Source organism: Plecotus auritus (assembly GCF_963455305.1).
Source record: "Plecotus auritus genome assembly, chromosome: 1".
Lineage (NCBI taxonomy): Eukaryota > Metazoa > Chordata > Mammalia > Chiroptera > Vespertilionidae > Plecotus > Plecotus auritus.
The window spans coordinates 206,243,098-206,263,983 of NC_137770.1; the positions used below are offsets into that span (position 1 = coordinate 206,243,098).

The window sequence follows — 20,886 nt, forward strand, 5'->3', positions numbered from 1 at the left end:
AGAGAAGTGGCTTAAGTTTTGGGGAAACGTATGTGCTGGGAATAATAAAGGAGAGATTAATATGAGTTTTCCACATTTCTGCTGTGTTATTCCACAATGTGGACTTTGCGTTTTTATCATTCTAACTTATTTCAAGTTGTTATTTATTAACCATAAAATATCAAAATTTATGAAATATGTATATTTAAGTATATATAAGATAGAGGATATTTGTGGCCATCTACATGATAATATTTGCCTCAAAGATTTTAATTATGCATTTCTGGGTGGTAGAGAAGATGGAATTGAATCTAGCATGCAGGGAATTGCTCAAAATCCTCAGTTCATCTCATCTGTGGTGAAGCACATGGAGGACAGTCATTACCTGTGTACACTGTTAATGGTTGTGAGGATTGCGATTTATCTTGGGAATTTATTTCCAGAAGCTAATTTTCAGATTGTTAGTATATAAGTGTACATAAGGAGAACTCATACATTCAAATGCTGTCTTTTAGGTGTATTATGGTAGACAAAATGGTTGTGAAACATTGCTTTAGAAAACAAAATTCAGAGTAGACACAGTTGAACAACGTAGAATGTATAGAAAATAGATAACAAGACAGAGTTGCCTAGCTTTTATCAGAGATTGTTGTTTACATTTTGTAGTTTATAAACAGCCACTAAAGCTAGTGAACAAAAATGAGGAGGTTAATCTATGTAAATGAAAAATTTGATAATCTGAGTAATCTTTAACATAATCTGATGCTCAAGTAAGTACTAATGTCAACAACAAAAAAGGTTAGTCTGTAATCCTATATAATAAAAGGGTAATATGCAAATCTACTGAACAGCAGAACTACTGGTCGCTATGACATGCACTGATCACCAGGGGGCAGAGACTCAACACAGGAGCTGCCCCCTGGTAGTCAGTGTGCTCCCACAGGGGGAGCACTGCTCAGCCACAAGCCATGGCAGTGCTAAGGATTATCGGGAGTGGGCCTAAGCCATCAGTCAGACATCCCCCAAGGGCTCCAGGACTGGTAAAGGGCACAGGCTGGGCTGAGGGATCCCTCCCACCACGAGTGCACAAATGTCGTGCACCAGACCTCTAGTAAAGAATAAAAGCATTTGTTTAAATGAAAGATTGCAACTAGAGAAAAGTAGAATCAGGTATCAATCCAGACTGTTTTCTGGAGAAAACAAAGATAAGTTTAAAAAGCAAAACCTACAAGATGTAAATTTTTCATGCAAATGAAGGATGGCTGGCTAGGAAACCAGGGCTTGGTTAATTTCAATATGCAAACATTGGAGGGGAAGGTAAAGTTCATATATGCCCATATAACAGTTATTGTTCCAGGATGTTTATGGCTCAACCTTGAACTGAATTTAGCAACATGTTTAGCAATGTAATAGCAGCTCTGAGAACTGAGACACAGATGTGCATAGGCCCCACTTCCTTTTTTTTTATTGTTTAAAGTATTACATATATCTCCTTTTTCCCCCATCGACCCTCCCCAGCCACTCCCACCCTCCAAGCCAAGCCCCACTGCCCCAGTGTCCGTGTCCATTGGTTATGCTAATATGCATGCATACAAGTCTTTTGGCTGATCTCTTACCCCATACCCCCTCCCCTACCTTCCCTCTGATTTTGACAGTCTCTTCAGTGTTTCTCTGTCTCTGGATCTATTTTTGTTCATCAGTTTATGTTGATCATTATATTCCACAAATGAGTGAGATCACGTGACATTTATCTTTCTCCAACTGGCTTATTTCACTTAGCATAATGCTCTCCAGGTCCATCTATGCTGTTGAAAATAGTAAAAGTTCCTTCTTTTTTAAAAAAAATATATTTTATTGATTTTTTTTACAGAGAGGAAGGGAGAGGAATAGAGAGTTAGAAACCGATGAGAGAGAAACATCGATTCAGCTGCCTCTTGCACACTCCCTACTGGGGATGTGCCCGCAACCAAGGTACACGCCCTTGACTGGAATCTTACCTGGGACCCTTCAGTCCGCAGGTCAATGCTCTATCCACTGAGCCAAACCAGTTAGGGCAAGTTCCTTCTTTTTTATAGCAGCATAGTATTCCATTGTATAGTCAAGCATGTCAAACTTGGGTCTTGCCAGTGGCATGTAGCCTGCCAGCCACTAGTTTGACATGCTTGGTAGATGTACCACAGTTTTTTAATCTGTTCATTGGCTGATGGGCACTTGGGCTGTTTCTAAATCTTAGCTATTGTAAATTGTGCTGCTATGAACATAGGGTGCATTTGTCCTTTCTCATTGGTGTTTCTGATGTCTTGGGATATATTCCTAGAAGTGGGATCACTGGATCAAATGGGAGTTCCATTTTTAACTTTTTGAGGAAACTCCATACTGTTCTCCACAGTGGCTGCACCAGTCTGCATTCCTACCAGCAGTGCATGAGGGTTCCTTTTTCTCCACATCCTCACCAGCACTTGTCATTGGTTAATTTGTTGATGATAGCCATTCTGACAAGTGTGAGATAGTACCTTATTGTTGTTTTGATTTGCATCTCTCAGAAGATTAATGACTTTGAGCATGTTTTCATATTTCTCATGGCCTTCTGTATATCCACTTTCGAAAAATGTCTATTTAAATCCTTTGCCCATTTTTTGATTGGATTGTTTATCTTCCTTTTGTTAAGATGTATGAGTTCCCTATAAATTTTTGCCATTAGGCCCTTATTGGATATAACATTGGTAAATATGTTCTCCCATGCAGTGGGCTTTCTTGTTGTTTTGTTGATGGTTTCTTTTGCTACGCAGAAGCTTTTTATTTTGATTGTAGTCCCATTTGTTTATTTTCTCCTTAGTTTCCATTGCCCTAGCCTAGGAGGTCTATCCATAAAGATATTGCTACAACATATGTCTGCGATTTTGCTGCCTATGGAGTCTTCTAAGATTTTTATGGTTTCCCATCTTACATTTAAATCCTTTATCCATTTTCAGTTTATTTTTGTGTATGGTGTAATTTGGTGGTCTGGTTTCATTTTTTTGCATGTATCTGTCCAATTTTCCCAACAATATTTATTGAAGAGATTGCCTTGACTCCATTGTAGGTTCTTGCCTCCTTTGTCAAATATTAACTGAGTATAATGGCTTTGATAGATTTCTGGGTTCTCTGTTCTGTTCCATTGGTCTATATGTCTGTTCTTGTGCCAGTACCAGGCAGTTTTGAGAACAGTGGCTTTGTAATATAGCTTGATATCTGGTATTGTGATTCCTCCAATTTTGTTCTTCTTTCTCAAGATTATTGTGGCTATTCGGGGTTTGTTTGTTTGTTTTCCATTCCATATGAATTTTTGGAGTTTGTTATAGGTCTGTGAAATATGCCTTTTGTATCTTAATGGGGATTGCATTGAATCTATGGATTGCTTTGGGTAGTATGGACATTTTAATGATGTTGATTCTACCAATCCATGAACATGGTATATTCCTCCATTTGTTTATATCTTCCTCTATCACTTTTTTTCAACATCCTGTAGTTTTCTGAGTACAGGTATTTTAGCTTCTTAGTTAAGTTTATTCCTCCACTTGTTTATATCTTCCTTGATTTTTTTTTTGGTGCAATGGTAAATGGGATTTTTTTTTAGTCTCTTTCTTTGAGTTCATTATTGGTGTATAAAAAGGCCATAGATTTCCTGGGTATTAATTGTGTATCCTGCTACATTGCCAAATTCATTTACTAAGTCTAGTATTTTCTGATGGAGTCTTTAGAGTTTTCTATGTACAATATCATGTCATCTGCAAATAATGACAGTTTTACTTCTTCTTTTCCAATTTAGATGCCTTTTATTTCTTCTTCTTGTCTGATCACTATGGCTAGCGCTCCCAGTACTATGTGGAATAGGAGTGGTGAAAGTTGGCATCCCTGTCTTGTTCCTGTTCTTAGGGGAAATGAGTTTAGTTTTTGCTTATTGAGTACGATGTTGGCTGTAGGTTTGTCATATAAGGCTTTTATTATGTTCTGAAGATGTCGATTAAGTCCATCTGATCTAGTAAGTCATTTAGGATTGCTGTTTATTTGCTGATTTATTGTCTAGAGCAGGGGTGGGCAAACTTTTTGACTTGAGGGCCACAATGGGTTCTTAAACTGGACCGGAGGGCCGGAACAAAAGCATGGATGGAGTTTTGTGTGAACTAATATAAATTCAAAGTAAAGGAGCTGGGGGGAGAGCAAGAGAACCGGATAGAACAGCTGGATCCGGCCTGCGGGCCGTAGTTTGCCCAAGGCTGGTCTAGAGGCTTTATCTAATAATGTCAATGGGGTATAAAATCCCTTACTATGATTGTATTGCTGTTGATCTCTCCCTTGATATTTAGCAAAAAAAAAATTTTATGTATTGATTTGCTCCTGCATTGGATGCATATATGTTTACCAGAGTTATATCCTCTTGTTATATCGATCCCTTTAGTATTGCGAAGTGGCCCTTTTTATCTCTTGTTATGGCCTTCACTTTGAGGTCTATTTTGTCAGATATAAGTATTGCTACCTCAGCTTTTTCTCATTTCAATTTGCCTTCCCTTCACTTTCAGTCTGTGTGAGTCCCTTTTTCTGAAGTGGGTCTCTTGTAGACAGCAGACATATTGATCATGTTTTCTTATCCATTCAGCTACTCTATGTCTTTTGATTGGAACATTTAATCCATTTATGCTTAAGGTTATTATTGATAGGTACTTGTTTGTCACTGTTTTTATTCTTTTTGCCTGTGTTCCTTCTTCCCTCCCTATTTCTTCTTCTTCTTTTTTTAACATCAGTCCCTTTAGCATTTCCTGCATTGCTGGCGTGGTAGTAATAAACTCCCTTAGCCCTTTTTTTGTCTGTGAAGCTCCTGATTTCACCTTCAATTTTGAATGATAGCCTTGCTGGGTATAGTATTTTTGGATTCAGTCCCTTGCTTTGCATCACTTTGTATATTTCATTCCATTTCCTTCTGGCCTGATGTGTTTCTGTTGAGAAATTATTTGATAGGCTAATGGGCATCCCTTAGAGGTAACTTTCTTTCTCTCTCAGGCAGCCTTTAAGATGCTTACTTTGTCATTGGTGTTTGCCAATCCTATATAATAAAAGGCTAATATGCAAATCAACCAAATGGTGGAACGACCAGTTGCTCTGACACTCACTGATCACCAGGAGGCAGACAGGATGAAAAGGGGAGAGTGAGGAAGAAAAGAGTGGAATAAAAGAAAAAAATAAAATAATGTTAAAAAATAGAAATAGAATGGAGAAAAATAATCCAAAAAAAATAAAAGGTTAAAAAAATTTTAAATGAAAGATAAAAAATAAAAAAGTGAAGTGTTGTTCACTTCAGCTGAGTTTTAATGTCCCATGAGGGCTGGTTTAAGATCCCTCTCTACTGTTCTGTCTGCCACTGCTCAGTTTCCTGTTAGGTAGTCAGCACTATGTTGAAGTTCCCAGCGATCCACTTCTCCTCTGTGTCTGTCTCACAGCCTTGTTTGCAGGCAGGTGGGACCAATCAGCCCGCTTTGTCTGCCTGCTTTCAGTCTTATTTATACACTAGAGGCCAGGTGCACAAAATTCGTGCATGGTGGAGGGGTCCCCTCAGCCCAGCCTCGACCCTCTCCAATCTGGGACATCCCTCTCACAATCCAGGACTGCTGGCTTCTAACTGCTCACCTGCCTGCCTGCCTGATCACCCCTAACTTCCCCCCCCCCTGCCAGCCTGATCACCCCTAATTGCCTCTGCCTGCCAGCCTAATCGCCCTTAACTGCCCCCCTTGCCAGCCTGGTAACTCCCAACTGCCTCCCTCTGCAGGCCTGGTCACCCCTAACTGCCCCCCCCCTGCTGGCCTGGTGGCCCCTCACTGTCCCCCTCTGCCAGCCTGGTCACCCCATGCAGCCTGCTGGTCAGTCGTTTGGTCATCCCTCGCTAACACCTCTGCTGGCCTGGTCACCCCACTCAGCCTGCTGGTCAGTCATTTGGTCATTCCTCGCTAAACCCCCTGATGGCCTGGTTGCCCCTCACACACTGCTGGTCAGTCATTTGGTTGTCCCTCACTAACCCCCCTGCCAGCCTGGTCGCCCCACGCAGCCTGTTGTTTGGTTGTTACTGTGAGGGTGTCGTGAACAATTTGCATATTACCCTTTTATTAGTATAGATGTGTCTATTGCTGACATGGGCTTTAGGTGGGGGTGTTGCTGTATTGGTTTCTGGGACCAAACAGCCCCTCAATCTGGTCCCGTAGGGCTCCCTGGTGCTATTCAGATTCTTTGTTTCCTCTACAAAGTTTGAGGCTGGGTGTGTTGCACTAATTGCCCTGCAGGTGCTCATGGGGAGGACTAGCTCTTCAGGAGAAAAATGGCTGCTTAGGTTTGGAGGGTCCAGAATGTTCCAGTGTCAGATTCCACATCACCTCTCCCTGTCCTGCATCCCTCCACAGCCTCTCCTAAGCCTCCACAAAACTGCACCTCCTCCTGTACCACAGCCTCAGTGAATGTTTATAATTGAAAGGTCCTATGAACTGGGTTTAGTGAATACAAGCAAGGAAAATATAAAAGCAAAACAGTGTGCCACGGCCCATTTCCCTCCCCCTGGAACTGCACAGCTTGGGCAGTTCCTCAGGCCGCCTTTCTGGTGCAGCACCCCATGGCTGTGGACTTAGATCTAGACTCCCTGGCTGCCACAACCCTGTGGACCCCCTCCCACAGTCAAGTGTTATGTGTGTCCCCAAGGGATGCGGACTTGGTGCAGTGCAGGTTCCTTCTGAGCCTCTCATCCCGGTAATTGGGTGTCTGTCTCTCCAGCCCAGATCCCTGATCCTGCTGTTCTCCAGGCATCCTCTGTCCTTTCCAGCTACAAATTGTCTCACCAGCTGTGTTTAATTCGACAATGCTTGGTCGATGTTATTCCATTTAGCTGTTCCTTCTATCTGCTCCATGAGAAGGCACAGGACATGACTGCCTATTCGGCTGCCATTTTTCAAAATCGAGGCCCCACTTTCTTAATAGCCCCCTGACTCTAGTGTAAGTGGCTCTCTTGGCAATTCCTCTTCTATTTTTTCTTCATTTTCAGTACTGAGTGTAGCATCTCTATTATGAGGGTTTCTTTTACTATTCTATGGAATAATGCTTAAGAATACAAACACTAAAGCAAGACTGCTTAGATCTGTCCTGGCTGATGTGACTCTGTTGAGTGCTGTCCCATGTACCTGAGAGGTCACTGAGAGGTCAACACCAGTTTGATTATGACACACACCAGGGTTTCAGGCTGGATCCCCAGTAGAGGGTGCACAGGAGGCAGCCAATGGATGTTTCTCTCTCATTTATGTTTCCTTCTCCCTCTCCCTCTGCTTCTTCCTCTCCCTCTCACTCTGCCTTCTTTTATCTGTTTCAAATCAATAAAAACATATTTTTAAAAAAGACTGCTCAAATCTCTCAATTTCTGTTCGGCTGATTGGACAAGCTATTTGACTTCATGCTTCAGAAAGGGATGGTAATAGTTCCTAAGTCCCATGGATGGTAAAAGGATTGAGTGATTCAATGTGTATATAGTGCTTAGACTATAAAGTGGCCACCTGTCTACCGTAGAAGCAATGCATTATCATGATAAAGTAATTGCAATAGCTCTTTACCATCTACTCATCCATGAATGGTTAGATGTTTTTTATAGATTTATCTATAAAACTTTAAGCAATGCTTGTGTAGCCAACATTTATTAAAGATTTTAAAAATAAAATTGGACTTAGTTTTAGTAACTGAATTTTTACAAAACGCATTATCTTGGGCTGTTTACATACAACCAGAATTTTGCATTTTGATTTATTTTGTAAATATAAACAGATACTATTACTCCAGTGGAACAAAAAATAGTAAACTAATGCCATTTGAACATGATAACAAATATATACTGGTAGTGTTATATTTTGTTGGCTTTAGAAATTTCTCTGTGTGATAACTTTAAGTAGAAAATGGCCTCGCAGGCAATTTGAGTATTGGCTGAGATTTCCGACAACCAGAGAATATGTGATTTGTTTCATTAAAATTAGTCCCATGGTAAGAGTTGAGGAATTAAATAGCTGATAAAATTACTATCTTGGAACAAAATATCTTGTGGACTTTGAGAGTTTGACTAACTGTAATCATTACTCTTGTATTTTTTCTAGTTCCAGGTTGTCATGTTGCTGGTAGGAATTATACTATGTAAAGACATTATGATTGGGATTTTTTTTTTAATCAGCTGGTAAACACTACCCAAGTCTTCCTTGTTATTTTGTAGCCATAAAGGTTTTTGTTTTGTTTCTACTGGTAAAACTTCAGTTTTTGATGGAATCGTGGCAGGTGGCCTCAGTGAGAATATCTTTAGGGAAAGATGTGAGGACCTGGAATGGTATAATAGAAATCTGATCTGGTTCTGTAAACAATCAATAGATAAATGATAACTTATCATGATTTCTGTTGAATTAAATAGTAATTGCTATTGCTAATATAGCTCTATAAGATTAAGTCTAATGTGAATTGAGAAATAAAAAAAATGGGTTGTTTATAATGTGTTTATTTTGATTTTTAAAAATGTTAGATCATATTAATTTAGATTGTGAAAACCTTAAGCAATTAAGAATTGAATTAAAGTTCCCACTGTACAGCTTTGTTACGGTTAGTGGCTTATTCTGTGGTTAACAAGATCTCATGTAATGTATATTTATAAGTGGAGATTCATTTTTTTACATACAAAATGAGTTATGAGAGTGTGTTTGTTGTCCTAATTACTATTTTTTCATCTATAAAATTAATTGTCATACCTTATAATTGAGGTTTAATATTGATAAATCTATAAAAAATTTTATATAGGATTGCGTTCCCTAAAAAAAAAAATGTAAATAAAGAATACTACAATAATTATAGTTTTCTAACTGTGCCACATTATATTCTAGATATTTCCTCGTTTTATTTTAATACTGCAAAAGTTTTTTAAACTTTGTTTCTCATAAAATGGATTCTGTGGTTATTAAAATTCCACAATTATGGACACTAACACCACTTGGTGAGCTAAAAATTCTACCATAGGGCATAAGAAGTAATAAATGAAAAACAAATTCTGTGATAATTTATTTGGTGTGGGATTAATTTTGTTATCCAGAAAGTGCCATGTTGTCATTTTATACACTGTCACATTTATATTTGTTTTTGTAATTTGTATGATTATTATGAACCCTGGTGAGTGTAAATATCAGTAAAATAGTTCTCGATTTTTATTATTGACATTTTCTTTTCTAATTAACATTATTGCAATATGACTTTATTTTTTAATCTTTATTGTTCATATTATTACAGTTTTTCCTCTTTTTTCCCCCGATAGCTCCCCTCCACCTGGTTCCCACCCCATCCCACCCCATGCCCTTACCCCCCCACCCACTGTCCTTATCCACAGGTGTATGATTTTTGTCAAGTCTCTTCCCGCACCCCCCATGTAATTATGACTTTAAAACTATATGTGTAGCATATGCTTTAATGCAATTAAGTTGCTCTTATTTCCTACTAAAAATAATTTTATTTAGTATGATTTTCACGTCTTTGATAAAAAGGCTGTACCTAATGGGACATTTCAGTTCATAGGTGATCTTTTTCATTTTAAAGGATATCATCTCTCTAGATCTGTTGACATTTAAAGGCAGGGTTTTTGAAATAGTCTTTTTGAAACTTCACTGAGATCATATATCAAAAGATCCAGTTGCAGGCTCTTAAGAAGGAATGATTGTAGGTTTTGTCTGAGTGAAGAGATTAGAATTTTATTTGAGGAAAAAACCACTAAAATGCCTTCTTTCTTTAGAAGAGACCATAGATATCAGTTGTGTTGAAAATGCACTTTAGCTATTTTTCTTAGTACAGAGTAGCAAATGACAACAGAGTAAAAAGTATATATTAAAATAAAATAAATACATTACTATATAAAATATAAAATATATGCTATAATATTTAGTGGTCATGTATATATTTTAAAATATCTGCCCCATTTTTTTCATTTTAACAGTTTCAAAGATGTTTATAATTTAATTAAGCAACTTCATTTCTCATTTACTTTAGGAAATGTGGTTACTCATTTTCTTACTTTCAAATGATAAATATGTACTCTAAAGCAATTGTAACAGAGTAATGTAGTTTCACTAAACTAGCTATGAAAGATGCACATGACACAATATGTATCTATATCTATATATGTATATCTGTATCTATTCCAGATACAAATATACAGTTAGATATATAATAAGGATTTATCTACACCTCCATTTCTTTAAACTGTGCAGATTCACCCAGATGCACATATACACACAGAATTCTACTCATACTATGGATAACTAAAGAAGGTAATTGCTGACAAATTATTCTCTAGAAATCATATTTTTGAATAATAAGAACATTAGCTAAAATTGAAATAGTTTCTACTCTTTGCACACATTGTTCTCAGCACTATTTAAATAACAATTCACGTGTTCTAAAGGCTCAGTTTGATTGATTGCTTTTTGGTATTTTGGGGAGAGCTCTGAGTTAAGGGTTCTACGCTGTTTCTTGTTTCTCTACCTAATTATGAAAGCAGAAATGGCACAAAGTGACCAACTATGGAGATGTTACTACCAACCAGATGCTACCAATACAAGATCAGGCTCAAACAGAAATATTTAAATAGCTACAGTTGATTTGACGTCAGGATGAATTCAGCTCAACAGGCATCTGTGTTATATATCAACATTTCTAACCATTCCTTTTATAATTTTTCCCACATCATTTCAATCCATGTGAGTCAGCACTCTGCAGAGCTAGGTCGTCCTGAAAGAAACTATACAATTAAGGAACTGTCTGTGCCCTCACTCCATGTGCTATCATTTAAATAAAATATGAGATCAATCTTTTTTTTCTTTTTTTTTTCTTGGGGTATAAATTTTTCAAAAGATGTGTTTATATCATAAAATAAACAAAGAACAAGGTTATTAGAGTAATATAAAATCAGAAATGAACTTTGATGATTCTGCCTTTTTTTCAAATGAGGAATGTTTGTTAATAATTGTGTTAAAATATATTTTCCTCCCACATCAAATAAACTGTAAACATGTTCATAGGGAAAACTCATATAAACATACTTCTAAATACTTGTCCTATCTAATAAAAGAGTAATATGCAGATTGACCATCACTCCAACACACAAGATGGCTGCCCCCATGTGGTCAAAGATCCTGCCCCCATGTGGACACAAGATGGCCAGCAAGGGAGGGCAGTTGGGTGGGACCAGGCCTGCAAGGGAGGGCAGTTGGGGGCGATCAAGCCTGCAGGGGAGGGCAGTTAGGGGTTACCAAACCAGCAGAGGAGGGAAGTTGGGGGCGACCAGGCCTGCAGGGAAAGGCAGTTGAGAGGGACCCAAGCCTGCAGGGGAGAACAGTTGAGGGGGACCAGGCCTGCAGGGGAGGGCAGTTTGGGGAGACCCAGGCCTGCAGGGGAGAGCAGTTTGGGGGGGGCAGGCCTGCAGGGGAGGGCAGTTAGGGGAAAACAGGCTGGCAGGGGAGCAGTTAGGCATCAATCAGGCTGTCAGGGGAGTGGTTAGGGGGTGATCAGGCTGGCAGGCAGAAGTGGTTAGGGGCAATCAGGAAGGCAGGCAGGCGAGCAGTTGGGAGCCAGCAGTCCTGGATTGTGAAGGGATGTTCGACTGCCCAGTGGGATCAGGCCTAAACGGGCAGTCGGACATCCCTCGAGGGTTCCCAGATTGGAGAGGGTGCAGGCTGGGCTGAGGGACACCCCCCCACCATGCACGAATTTCATTCACCAGGCCTCTAGTTTAGTATATAAGAATAGGAGACAATATACTTCTCAGTTTGTCACAGTGAGTAGCCTGAACATCTAGGCTACACCATTTTGGTGACACTCTTTTCTATTTTATTTTACCTTTATGCTATGCTGTTTTTCATGCTATATTCTCAATTATTTAAACATTTGCCATCTATTTTTATTAAAATTGATTTTAAGTCACAAATCTGTTATAACTTGCTATACAACATTCATTTATATTGCACCATCAAAGTTTGGTACAATACAAAAGCAAAAATACCAGTACATTTCTTTCCAAAATTAAAACTTTCAATATTATTTTATTATACTTTCCTAACTAAATCACATTTTGACAAGTAGTCTTGGGGAATGTTAGGCATGTATATTTTTATTTCTGATTTTTAGATATGGCTATTCTTAGCAGAAATCACTGAAGGCATGGAAGATTTGGAAAGAAGGAGTCCAATTAGTAGAATAATATTGTCTTCAGTAAGGGTAGAAGCAATTATAAGTTATCATTTACAACACACACACACTTCAGCATCTTTATTGGTGTACAACTGATATACAGTAAACTACACGTAAAGTGTACAATTGGGTAAATTTTAGAATATGCACACACCTGTGAAACATCACCATAAAGAAGATAGTGATTATATTTTTCTCCCAACAGTTTCCTCCTGTCTCTGGTTAATTAAGTAAAAACAATATATATACCTTATGACTTTATTCATATAACACTCTAGAAAAACACAAAATAAATGTGTTGTAGTATAAAGCAGATAATTGTTCATTCAGTTTTCTATTTGCTAAAGTGTCTTTTTACTATGTACCTACTATCATCCAGAAGCTGTTTTAAGGACTAAGCAGGCAACAGTGAAGAACATACAAATTTTCTACTTTTATGGAGATTATAGTCTCATAGGACTAAACTAGATTATGTGTGAAGGAACAAACCAATCGGTTTACTAAAAAAATGAAAACACAAAAACTGAAGAAATAAGAAAATAGCAAATATTAGAAGAATCAATGCCAAAAGAAGGAAGGCAAATATAGCAAGAGAGAGCAGGCTAGCAGGCAATAATAGTGAGCCAAAGGGTCAGAAAAAGTACTAGTTCCCCTGGCCAGTAACTCATCTGTTAGAGAGTCCTCCCATATGCTAAGGTTGAAGGTTGGATCCCCGAGGTCAGGGCACACACAAGAATCAACCAATGAATGCATAAGTAAGTGGAACAACATGTCTCTCTCTCTCTCTCTCTCTCTCTCTCTCTCTCTCTCTCTCTCTCTCTCTCTCTCTCTCTCCTCTCTCTTCTTTCTTTTCACTGTCTAAAAGAAATTGATTAATAAAAATTAAAACTACAATAATAACAAAAAACTGTAGTTCACAAAACATTAATACTAACGCATTTTCTAGCCTCACGTCTCTAAGTTTATATATTTTGTTTAAAGAAGAACTAATCCCAGTATTGTTTGCCTTCAGTATTTCCCCAAATTTGCAGATACAGTGAATCAATTGGTGTGTTTATTAACAAGACGGAATCCTTGGCCCCAGTCTGACCTTCTGAGTCAGTATTTCTTGTAGAATCCAATTGATTTATTTTTTGTTTGTTTGTTTGATTTTAAGGAAAAATAGGCCCACACTCACCTGGATGGCAAGAAGCACCTAAATATGATAAATTGTGCATGGAGAGATAAGTAGTGGCTTTCAGCTGGAAGATATTGACAGCTTACTTGGCCAATTGGCATCAAATATGCATTTATTTTTAAAACTTGTGTGTAAATAACTAATACATTATTCATGTGGAGGGATTTCTGCAGGAAAATAAAAGGAGTGCTTTCTGAGTAAGATTTTACACATTCACGGATTTTAATAAATCAAAAGGGTTTCAATAGTGTCTTAGATTTCACAAAGCTTTAATATTCAAAATGTAGGTAGAGAAGTCAAATTAATGATGATATAGTATTTGTGTGTTTTTCATACAAATAATCAATACTTAATTCTATCTCTAATCTTTTTTGTCAACATAAATGGCACTGGGTACAGGGACTGATGAGTGGTATTTTCTTATTCTATTGAACAATTAAGTTCCATGTTTTCATCAGGTTCACTCTATTTTAAAAAAAATAAAGCAGACATTATTCTAGTTCAATACTTTTGGCTCATTAGCAATTTTATGGTAAGCAAGGAAGTTTACCTATAATTATTAATGCAGAGTTGTAAAATCCACTGGATATAGGAAATAAGAAAATCTTATCTGTATAGGTACTTTGCCTTTTGATCTTTTCCAGCATTTAGAAGAGTGCCAAGTTCAGAGAAGAGACAAAAACATTTGATTGATGTACATTAGAGAATTAAGGAGTTATGGAGAATCCATTATAGAAGTCTTCCTAACAATTGTCTCGTATTTTCCAATGATGTTTAAAAAGCATTTATTTGGCACCCAGCCTATACCTATAAGCACAGAATCATATTTCAACCTTACAAAAATATGATGTTTGTGTAATTATTCCTATTCTAAAAATAAAAGTACATTCACAGAGGTTAAATAGCTTAACCAGTGTCACACACAGCTAAAATCTGGCTGGCTGCCAAAGGATTAGAAGCCAATTCTGTCTGACTTCAGAGCTGTCTGACACTTTTTCCATCTGGGGACACTGCTTTAAATTTGGTTTCTGTATTTGAAAAGTGAGGAAGATATGCGGTGTTTTACATAATGGATGACAGGGTTTTGTATATCATTGCTTGTGCCATTGAGATGTTAGAGATTTCTACATTATCATATCAATACCAATAAGCCAAAGAGTTAAGATGAGCAATTATTTAATCACTAGACATATCTACTAGAATTGAAGTAAAGGGATGGTGGGAGCTACTGCTGAAGAGGAAGCTTACAGATAAGTAGGGTAAAGAGGCTAGAAAGATCTCTTTGGTAACTGATTGGTGACATCAGTATATACTTATGTTTAGCTTAATATACTTATATATGTATTTATAGTTATATATAGAAATGTTTATAGCTATACACAGGTTAATATAGATGCATTTATTTCCTAGCTATGTCAGCTAAGAGGGCCTAGAAGCAATGACACCCAGGAACAAGGAGCACGCCTTTCTTCCAGACCTTGGTTTATAACAGCATGGTCCAATGAAAGAAACCAGTGGCATTAGGAAAAATGGCTGCCTTAAGACTGGGCCAATAAATCATCAAGATGAGCCTAGAATAGCTGGCCTTATAGTGCCAGGAAGTAAGAAAGTGACATCTGAAACAAAGAGGTGCGCAAACTCACAATGATGGGGATATGTCAAAGAGACGTAAGAACTGAGAGAGTCATCAATGGCCAGGTTTAATAATTTGAGTAACCAAATAAATTACTAGGTTAGAAACCCAAAGTATAAAAATATCCACGTATCCATACTGATATGAATAAATAAATACAAAGTAAATAAATAAGAGAAAATAGACAAATCACTTGTGCAGAAGAATTCCAAATATTTATACAGACAGCCTCAAGGAAGTAGAACATAACCCTGTTCCTTAAGCATGGCTACAGAGTGACTTTCTCCCAAAGAACAAAGTATAGAAAACGGGAAAGAAGAATAACTTTCGAGTGGAGGAAATAGATCGATGCCATCTTAGTCAGATGACCAAGGTTAACATACTAGTGATAAGTTATGTTGATAGTATGTTTCCTAGATATGATGTAATGAAAATGGCACTTTACCTGTATAGTTTTCTCCCCCAAAACTTATAAGCCAGTCTAATCATGAGAAAAACATCCAACGCATCGATGGTGAGATAGTCAACAAAGTACCTGACCAGTATGCCTCAGAACTGTCAAAGTCATCAGATCAAGCAAAATTTCATAAACTATTATAGCTAAAAGGATCCTAAGGAGACAGGATGACTAAATGTAATATGGTATGCTGGATGGGATCCTGAGACAGAAAAAGGATAATAAGTAAAACTAAGGAAACCTAAATAAAGTACAGACTGAGGTGAATAATAACATATCAATATTGATTCATTAATAGTGACAGATGTAAGATGCTCCTGATTGTGGACACTAGGTGTGGGGTATACGTGAACTGTCTTTGTAATCTTTCTATAAATATAAAACTACTAGAAGCCCGGTGCATGAAATTCATGCACAGGAGGGTGTCCCTCAGCCCAGCCTGCACCCTCTCCAATATGGGACCCCTTGAGGGATGTCTGACTGCCCGTTTAGAGGATTGGGCCTAAATGGCAGCCAGACATCCCTCTCACAGTCCAGGACTGCTGGCTCCGAACTGCTCACCTGCCTGCCTTCCTGATTGCCCCTAACCACTTCTGCCTGCCAGTCTGATCACCCACTAACCACTCCCCTGACAGCCTGATTGATGCCTAACTGTTCCCCTGCCAGCCTGATTGCCCCTAACTGCCCTCCCCTGCAGGCTTGATCGCCCCTAACTTCCCTCCTCTGCAGGCCTGGTCCCCCCAAATGCCCTCCTCTGCAGGCTTGATTGCCCACAACTGCCCTCCCTTGCAGGCCTGGTGCCTCCCAACTGCCCTGCCCTGCTGGCCATCTTGTGGTGGCCATCTTGTGTCCACATGGGGGCAGGATCTTTGACAACATAGGGGCAGCCATCTTGTGTGTTGGAGTGATGGTCAATTTTCATATTACTCTTTTATTAGATAGGATAGAGGCCTGGTGCATGGGTGGGGTCTGGCTGGTTTGCCCTGAAAGCCATCCTGAATCATGGTGGGGTTCCCTTGGGGCATGGGGTGGCCTGGGCGAGGGGCCTGTGGTGGTTTGCAGGCCGGCCATGCCCCCCGGCCCCCAAGCGGAGGCCCTGGTATCTGGGATTTATTTATCTTCGATAATTGAAACTTTGTAGCCTTGAGAGGAGGCCTGGGCTGGCCAGGGTGTGCAGAAAGCTTGGCTTCCTCCATCTCTGGGGAAAACCAAGCCTCCTGCTCACTCCGTGGCCGCAGCCATCTTGGTTGGGTTAATTTGCATACTCTCTCCTGATTGGCTGGTGGGCGTGGCTTGTGGGTGTAGCAGAGTTGTGATTAATTTGCAGATTACTCTTTTATTAGATAGGATTTTTAATTTTATTTTAAAAAATTCAAAGAGATGAAATAATGAGTCCACAATGGAAACTGTTACTAGCCTAAAGGCCGTTATTTTGCTTATTACACTGATCCTCAAAGGTCAGTTACTGGCCATATAAAAACTCCTATACAGAAATAACTTAAAATGTTTTCACATATCCAAAAGGTAAAACTCAGATGTTATGTAAAGTAATATGTTTTATTCACAACTTGATTTCTTTAGTATTTTCTTCTTACACTAGGAAAGTAATAGTTTTATTTACAAGAGAAATGTCCTAAGTCATCCTTCTCATTTTGTTTCAGGCTTACTTAATAAAAGCTTAAGTGGGTAAAGAATGAGCAAAGGGTGTCTGTGAGGAAGACGAATGAGATATATTAAACCTGCCCTTGATGCTGACAAATCTGGCTGCAATTATTTTAATGTGCACAATACTCGTAAAGTACTCTACAGTAGTGGGCGAATGCTGCCATTCACAATTTGTGCATCATCATTATGTCCCCAGGAGCTGTCAGTGTCCCCACTTTGATCAGCTTTTACCCAAATGATGCAGAGATGGTCTTGCCAGAGAGGACATTATTCCTAAACTACTCTGAGTGGTCTTCTTCCCCGATTCTGAACCATTTTTAAAGGGAACTCTGTATTTAACCTCTGAGAAAACCAACTTTGGCAAACAATGACATTATTCAATCAAGCAGTCTTTGAAAGCTACACAATTTTTGTTTTTCAATGATATAAGTAAATAACAATATATTCCACTTCAGCCTGGTTAAGTGTGCATTGATATTTATTTGATAGCTTCACACTGAAACATTTGATGATTTTATTAAAGAATTAAGTTTTAAAATAAAGCAAACATCTCCAATTAATAAGATCCTAATCTGTGCAACTAAGATGAGACAAAATCAGTTTTGAATGATACATGATGATATATATATTTCCCATTTAGTCATTCATGCATGTGTGCATTCAATAAATATTTATTAAATCTCTATATGCAAAATAATTTTCTCGTGCTAGAAATAGAGCAGTGAATGAAACCAAATTAATCCTTCCTTCATAGAGCATACACGTTAAATGCAATTTATGAATAGGAAGGTGACAGCACCATCAATTATTGGGTGAAAACTGACAGTTACTTATAAGAAATACATCAGTCAAAAGGAGAATGTTTGCAAAGTAGTAAAGTGAATGAAGAACTTTCAAGACCGTCTTTGTATATTTAGTAACATAGTGCAATACATATATAGGGCTAATGGGAAAGTCAGTCTAATTCATGATTCAAGATAACTCATAAAGCTATTCACTACTGATCAAAGTACATTAAAAAACTCTGCTGTCTTCCATGAGCCGCTGTTCCTGTTTCTGCTTCAGTAAATTTGCTACTTTGCTATAAACATGCTGATGAACTGGGGGGCACATAGCTTACTTTTTCTTGTTTCTTGTCTTCTGGATGCTTTGTCCACCACGCAGAATATGGCATGACTTTCCCTCACCAGGAAATCAATAGGGACTTTGAATCTATACCAAAATGTGACTGTGAGAACAGACAATCTATTGCAATTTCCATAGAAGTGAATATATAGCAATTTCAAAACTACTTTTAGTTAATTTGGGTTTTAAATGCACACTATTATTCTTTAAAAAACTTTATGGAATTGGGCACATTAAGAAAGATCTGTGATTAAATAAACAAAAGTACACATTAAAATACTGAAGTCATTATCACCCTATCATCCTGTACTAGAGGCCCGATGCACGAAATTCATGCAAAGGGCTCGGCCCTCGCAGCCCTGGCTGCCTCACGGCCCCCCAGCCCCCCGGCCCTGCAGTCCTGCCCACTGGTCGTTCTGGAAGGTCATTCCGCCATCAGGTTTAATTAGCATATTAGCTCTTTATTATATAGGATAATAAAAGGGTAATAAGCAAATTGACCCTAACAGCGGAATGACCGGTCACTATGTTGCTCACCGACCATTAGGGGCCCAATGCTGAATCAGGAGCTGACACCTGGTGGTCAGTGCACTCCCACAGGCGGAGCTCCACTCAGCCACAAGCTGGGCTAATGGCTGCGAGCACAGCAGCTCCCGCCTCCTCAGCAGTGCTAAGGATGTCCAACTGCAGACGAGCCATCAGTCAGACATCCCCTGAGGGCTCCCAGGCTGCCTGAGGGATATCTGACTGCCAGCTTAGGCCCGATCCCCTGGGGGGGCCTAAGCCAGCAGGTAGACATCCCCCAAGGGGTCTCAGACTGCAGAGAGGGTGCAGGCTGGACTGAAGGACCCCCCTGAGTGCATGAATTTTGTGCACCGGGCCTCTAGTGGGTATATAAAACATGAAACAGTTAACTAATTTTGCTCTCTCACAGATATATGTCTGTTTATTTTAATTTTATTAAAAGACACACTTCATAGTTGAGTTTCATAGTTGAGTTCCTTGACATATAATTTAAAAATAGGTGTAGTTTTTTTGTATATTACTTTGATTCTGCTTTACCATCAGTCATTCCATTTATACTTAGTGGATGCTCCTCCATCCCAGGCACTGTTCTAAATCTAGAGAGTCAGCAGTGAGGACAATAAATATATTTCTGCCCTCACAAAAATTATATTCTACTTGAGAGGACGGAAAAAAAGAAAATCTCTATTTAAGATATGATATTAGAAGATACAAGTGAAAGAACTAAGGAGAAAAATGAAACACTGAAGGAGCAGAGGGCATGGTGAGGTGAGAAGAGATGGAGATGAGAGTTAGTTACTCGAGTGGTAAGGTAGACAGTCGAGGTCTCAGGAGAGCCCCAGAGGAAAGGGAGAGCTCTGGAGAAGCACCTCTGAGTGATGAATGCCAAGTGCTCTGGCCTTTGGGTAGAAGTGTGTCTGAACTGCTTAAGAGCAGAAAGCCTGGGCAGGGCTGCTGAAGAACAGTAGCAGGAGGTGGGGTGAGAAGACACGCATGTGGTGATCCTTATTTGAAAATCTGGGTTTGTGTTTTACTCTTGAGATAATCTCATATACATATACCTATATATATAAAATATCATTTTTATATAAATGTAAATTTTGAGTATATAAAATTGAATTTTAGCAGATGTCTGATACTGTTTATAATACTCTGCTGTTGATAGGCTATGACTCTGGTTATATCCTACTCATTATGTTTGCTGTCTTTAACATCTTATATGTACATTATATATATATATATATATATATATATATATATATACATATGTATATATATATAATATCTAATATATATTGTATCACAGACACATCATTTATTAGATGGTTATAGTCTTTCCTATGTCTTTTATAAAAGCTAAAAGCTACAAAAATAAAGGCAACCTACATCAGAAAAATGTTAGTGAATACCTCTTTATAATGTCAAACCCAGTGTCCACACAAGTCTCAACAGACTCATAAAAATGGGTGTTGAATCAAATATTCATATGTTTGGGAATTTAAAATATCCAGACATATCTGAAATAGCATACAATTTGTTCTATTTTCATCAGAAAAGTACTTTTTCTTGTACTTTTTAGTAGACAGTGGCCAATAACAACAAGCACTATAGGTGATTGTGACGTCTCATGAAATACTTGTGGGAAATGGAAACAAAGGAAAATTTTTGTTTTATTTACAATTGTTTCCAAGATATAACATATTTTATAACATAATTTTGAAGGAAACATACACTATATTTAATATATAAATTTAATAATGGTTATGGAACTCGCAATTTCACAAATAATAAATAAAAGAACCTTAAAGATGCAAAAATTAGTAATATAGATAATTGTGTATCTATTAGCATAATGGCATATATTATACAGAGTTCATTAATTTAAAAACAAGTATTTCAGGTCAACACAGATATCCTTACTAAGAAAAAGTAAAATCATTCATTTATGTTTCTAAACTTTATAGAAAAAATGCAGACTTTAGTTTCTGTGTGACTACAGTTTTATGATAGAAAATTTTCAGGATACTTAGTTGATTTATATTTGTAAGACACTTTACAATC

At 38.1% G+C, this 20,886-nt stretch overlaps 1 protein-coding gene across 15 annotated transcripts in view; it reads left to right on the forward strand.

The window, feature by feature from the left end:
• The window catches only part of EPHA5 (EPH receptor A5), a 355,448-nt gene that overhangs the window by 231,853 nt on the left and 102,709 nt on the right, over positions 1-20,886 (forward strand). The window lies entirely within an intron of this gene.